The sequence below is a fragment of the Elephantulus edwardii genome, unplaced genomic scaffold, assembly GCF_000299155.1.
Source record: "Elephantulus edwardii isolate Elephantulus edwardi_28Jun2011 unplaced genomic scaffold, EleEdw1.0 scaffold00041, whole genome shotgun sequence".
Classification (NCBI taxonomy): domain Eukaryota; kingdom Metazoa; phylum Chordata; class Mammalia; order Macroscelidea; family Macroscelididae; genus Elephantulus; species Elephantulus edwardii.
The window spans coordinates 16,292,148-16,297,820 of record NW_006399791.1 but is presented as its reverse complement, the minus strand read 5'-3'; the positions used below and the strand labels follow the sequence as shown (position 1 = coordinate 16,297,820).

At 38.9% G+C, this 5,673-nt stretch overlaps 1 pseudogene; it reads right to left on the bottom strand.

The window, feature by feature from the left end:
* Positions 1 to 4,785: 4,785 nt before the first annotated feature.
* LOC102853003 lies at positions 4,786 to 5,071 on the bottom strand (annotated as a pseudogene).
* Positions 5,072 to 5,673: the final 602 nt, after the last annotated feature.

Below are 5,673 nucleotides of genomic sequence, written 5' to 3'. Positions count from 1 at the left end.
TATTCAGCATCCTTAAGTATTGCAACTTGAGGCTTAAACTTATTCTTCTGTTCCTTCAGTTTAAGAAATGCCCAGGGAGTTTGTCCCTTTTGATTATCTGACTCCAGATTCTCACACATTTCATTAGAATACTTTGTTTTGTCTTCCCGAATTGTACTTGAAATCTTTTGTTCCGCTCCTTAACTACTTAATTTCTTCCTTTTGCTTTGGCCTCTTGGCACTGTAGTTCAATATTCAGAGTCTCTTCTGATATCAGTTTTGGTCTTTCCTTCCTTCTTTGCATTTTTACTGGATGATATTCTTGATATCCTCCCACAGCTCATTTGGTCTTTGCTCCTTAGTGTTCAAGGCCTCAAATCTGTTCCTGAGATGGTCTTTAAATTCTGATGGGATAGACTTGAGGTCAAATTTTGGTTCTTGTGGATTTTAAGCTTCTGTTTGAACTTGCATATTAGTTGATGTTCTGTTACACAATCAGCTTCTGGCCTAGTTTTCACATTTGATATTGAGCTTCTCCAGTTATTTCTTCTACTGATCAAGTTGAAGAAAATCAAAGTCAATACACCCAAAATATGACCTTGAGTCTATCCCTCTGAAAATGAAAAATCATCTCAAGAATATGTTTGAGGCATTGAACACTAATTATCAAAGATAAGATTAGCTGTGGAATGATATCAAGGATATTATTCAAGAAGAAAGCAAAAGGTCATTGCAATGACAGGGAGAAAGATAAGACAAAAAAAATTGGCTATCAGAAGATATGCTGAAAATCGTACTGCAACTTGAGAAGTGAAAACTAAGGGATTAATGGCAAAGCAAAAGAGTTGGACAGAAGACAAAACAAAGTATTACAATAAAATGTGCAAAGACTAGAGTGAAAAGTTAAAAAGGAGGAACCCATCCACCATTTTGTAAGCTGTAAGAACTGAAAAACATATTTAAGTCTCAAGTTTCAATACTGAAGAATGCTAGGATAAAATTTGGAATGATCCAGGAAGCATCAAGAGAAGATGGGAAAAATACAGAGTCACTGTACAAAAAAACCCAAAAAACAAAAAAACAAAACAAAACAAAAACCCACAAAGAAAACCCCAAACAAACAAACAAATCCAATGTCACAGAACCATTTCAAGAGGTAGAATACAATCTGAAATCAATGGTGTTGAAAGAAGAAGTTCAGGCTGCACTGAGGACATTAACAAAAAATAAGACTCTAGGAAATCAATGGGATAACAACTGAAGTGTTTCAAAGAACAGATGCAACCCTGGAAATACTCATCAATCTCTGCCAAGAAATTTGGAACTTGTAATTACTGGAGAAGAATATGAAACATATCATACAAGGGACTACCAAGAGAAAAAGCAAATCTTTCCTGGAGAGGGTGAAACCAGACTACTTCTTGAGGACATGGACTTTGAAGCTTTATCTCACATAGTTCGGGCATGTGGCTGGGAGGAACCAGTCCTTGGAACAGAACACCATGCTTGGAAGGGTGGAAGGACAGTGCAGGAGAGAAAGATTGGACTAGAAGGATTGACACTATAACTGAGGTAATGACAGTAGAAATGTTGAAGATAGAGTGGCTCAGGATAGGGCAGGGGTAAAAGCTATTGTACGTAGGTTTGCTATGGTCAAGCAACTCAGTGTCACATACCAACAACAGTAACAGCTTGCAAAGATTATCCAAAAATGGCTGGATAGTACATTGACTGGAAACTGCCACAAGTTCAAGGTGGGTTTTTTAAAAGTCATGGCACCGGGGATATTATTGCTGAGGTCAGGTCAACTTTGGCTTGAAACAGAGAATACCAGAATGATGTTTACCTGTGTTTTATTGACTATGCAAAAGTATTTGACTGTGGAGATCATAAGAATTTAAGGCTAACATTGAAAAGAATGGGAATCCCAGAACACTTAATTATGCTCATACTAATCCTATTATTACACTTAGATCAAGAAGCTGTCATCCAAACAGATCAAGGGAATACTGCATAGTTTAAAACCAAGGGCTCCCTATTTATATACAAGCAACTTGGACTGTATTGTTGTATGTGACATCGAGTTGCTTGCAACTCATAGCAACACTTTATACAACAGCGTTGAACCCTGTTCTATCCTGAGCCAACCTTATTATCTCTGACACACCTACCTCAGTTATCCCAGTCACTGTGTTAATCCATCCATCCAGGGTCTTCCTCTCCTGCACTGTCCCTCCACCTTCCCAAGCATGATGTCTCTTTCCAAGGACTGGTCCCTCCTTGCAACATTCCCAAAGTATATCATATGTAGACTCAGAATCTTTGCCTTCATGGAGCAACCCAGTTTCACCTTCTCCAGAATAAACCTGTTTGTTCTCTCCAGTACTACAGCTCAAAGGCATCAATTCTCCTTCTATTGTCCCTAGTCGCTGCCCAACTTTCTGATTCATAGCAAGCAATTGTGTAGACCATGTGGACTGTATAGTTTATACAATTTTACTTACACATGGAATTTTCTTTTCTTTGTTGCTAGTACAGTGAGCCCAAGGGTTGTGAATATATACTTGGAATGTCTTGGGTTGTTAATTATCTCTGCTTGAACAGTTCATTTTTCCAGTAATTTGTATATTTGAGTAAAAAGTTATAATGAACATTTACAACTTTTGGGGAATGAGTGCAGAGAGGGAGATGAAGGGGTGGTGAACCATCCTTAACTCTTTCATTAAATGATCAACTGAATAAAAATACATACAAAAATATGTTAAATACATATATAGAAACAGTCTAGTGTTAAAGTCCGTAGGAAGTAATACCACAAACAGAAAAGCCACACTGCTATGAAAGTTCAAATACAACAGTTGCTTGATGGGAGAATGGTGGTCAATATCCTCCAATGTAATTTCTAGGCGTATAAACCCAGTGGAGGATAAGCTATGACTCAATTGTGACTTGAGGACAATGAGGTAAGGGTTATTTATGTTAATAAATATGTAACTGTGGGTGTGTGTTTGTGTATACTGTGCCTTCAAGTCAGAACTGACTCATAGATGACCCCTTAGTGGATTTTCAAAGGTTATAAAGTAAACAGCATAAGATTGCCCACGTTTCTTCTGTGGAACCCTGACACAATTCCTTACCACTGCTGTTGCTGCTAACCACTGTTAACGTTGGTATGTACCAGCTAGTTTGCACCATTTCATAGCCGACCCTCTGGTTGGTTTCCAAGGGCAGTATTGCATGGAAGGAGATTTGCATCTTTTTCCATGGAGCAGCTGGTTTATTTCAACTGGATACCCTTGGGTTCATAGACATTTTTATTACTAAGCTACCAGGACTCGCTACCACCACACACACACACACACACACACACACACACACACACACTCTTCTTAATAATATGAATATGTTGGTTATATAGCAATCTCCCTTGCTCTAACCAAACCTGCCTTTGCCTAGCATCTAATTATGAAAATATCATTAATATCACATGGAAATAATATCTCACTGAAGACAATCCAAAACCAACTGGACAGTACATTGAGTATTAACTTCAAAAGTTGCTCAGCTCAAAAAAGAGTCATTTTTGTAAGTATTAATCATGTGTAGAATGAGTCATGAATCTTATTAGCAGCAATCAAACAAGGCCAGAAGCTTACTATGGAACAGATCGTCAATTACACGTGTGCAAGTTCAAAATGAAGTTGAAGGACTTTTTAAAAAGTACACAAGAACCAAAATATGACTTAGAGTCTATCTCACCTGAATTAAAAACCATCTTCAGAATAGATCTGAAGCTTTGAACACTGACTTAAGTTCAAAAGACCATTATGTTTTACAATGATCAAAGACCAGTAGAATTATGGGATGACATCAAGGATTTCATCAATAAAGAAAACATAAAAGGTCCTTGCAAAGACAGAGGCAAAAGAATATATACAAAAAAAGAATGTCAGAGGTTCTGACAATTGCTCTAGAACGTTGTTGTTGTTGTTAGATATGGTTGAGTTAATGCAGAGTGTGATGTAATCATTACAATGGATTATTGAACCCAGTGATAGAACATCAAGAATTCTAAAAGGAATTTATGTTCAGTGCTGGTATAGGAAGCATGAGGACATGGCTGACCTTATAGAAAAGGATTTTAGATTACTGATGTTGTAGATGGGAGGTTAATGTGACTGAATATGATGTGTATGGGAAGTGTGAAGAAGCTGAATATCAGGGATCCCCCAGATGATATACCCCACTTTGTAACATTCCAGAGGAATTCCAGAGAGTTCCCCTGAACTCTCACAGTTTACAAGTCTGTATATGCTTCCTAATATCCATAATAGAAGTTAGAGAGGTCAAAACAAAGGGAAAATGTTGATGTAAGAGAGATGAACAGAATATATCCAGGACAGCTTTATATTACCAAAAAAAATGTAAAGGAGATGGAGTTAGACAGTCAAAGGGAAGAATATGCATATCTCAAGCAGAAAGAGCAGAAGAACAAATTCAAGCACTGAGTTGCAAAACTAAAAGATGCTGTAGGTAAATTATTTAGTGAAGTATCAAAAGAAGAGGAAAGGAATATACAGTCATTGCTTCAAAAAGAATAGATTGATAAGAAATCATTTCAAGAGACAGCACATGATCAAGAATCAGTGGTAATGAAAGAAGTATATGTTGTGTTGAAAGGAAAGGGTAAAAACAACATTCATTATTTTTGTTGTTGGTTTTTTGTTTTGGTTTTTTTGTTTTGTTTTTGTTTGTTTGTTTTTTCCTGATTCACAGTGGTTTAATGGCTGATCAGTTGTAAGTCCCTCATTTCTGCTGCTCACGGTTCCACCGCTCCGAGGGCAGTCTTCTGTTCAAAGGCAGGGATGTGCGGGAGCTGTTCTGCTAGGCATGCGTTCACCAGCCGATGTCTCTGGAGCAACGGCTTTCCCTCGAACTTGGAGGACACCACCAAGACTCGGAAGCTGGACGCGCAGCGGTTCAGAGTTGTGTCCTCCGCTTCCACTTGCTCCGCTTCCAGCTCCCGCTGCAGCTTCTCCTGGAGATAATCCGCGCTGAGACCCATTGCTGTAACCAAGAGTGGGCGGCAGCCCAGGGGGACCGCTCACTATTGTCTTAATAAATAGATATACGGTTTGGAGCAATATGTCAACAGAGAACTGCCAGATGTGCAGGCTGGATTTAGAAGAGGTCGTGGTACTAGGGATATTATAGCTAATGTTATATGGATCTTGGCAGAAAGCAAAGAATACCAGAGGAATGTATAACTGTGCTTTATTGACTATACAAAGGTTTTTGACTGTGTGGATCACAACAAGCTGTGGCTGACTCTGAGAAGAATGGGAATTCCAGAACATTTGATTGTGCTAATGCGAAACCTGTACTTGGACAAAGAGGCAGTCGTCAGAACAGAGCAAGGAGACACTACATGGTTCAAAATCAAGAAGGAGGTCCGTCAGGGATGTATTCTGTCTCCATACCTTTTCAATCTGTATGCAGAACAGATCATCCGAGACGCTGGGCTGTACGAAGAGGAATGTGGCATCAGGATTGGTGGAAGAGTCGTCAACAACCTGCGTTATGCAGATGACACAACCCTGCTTGCTGAAACTGAGGAGGACCTGAAGCGCTTGCTGCAGGGGTCAAGGACTGCAGCCTCCTATATGGATTGAAGCTCAACATCAAAAAAACAAA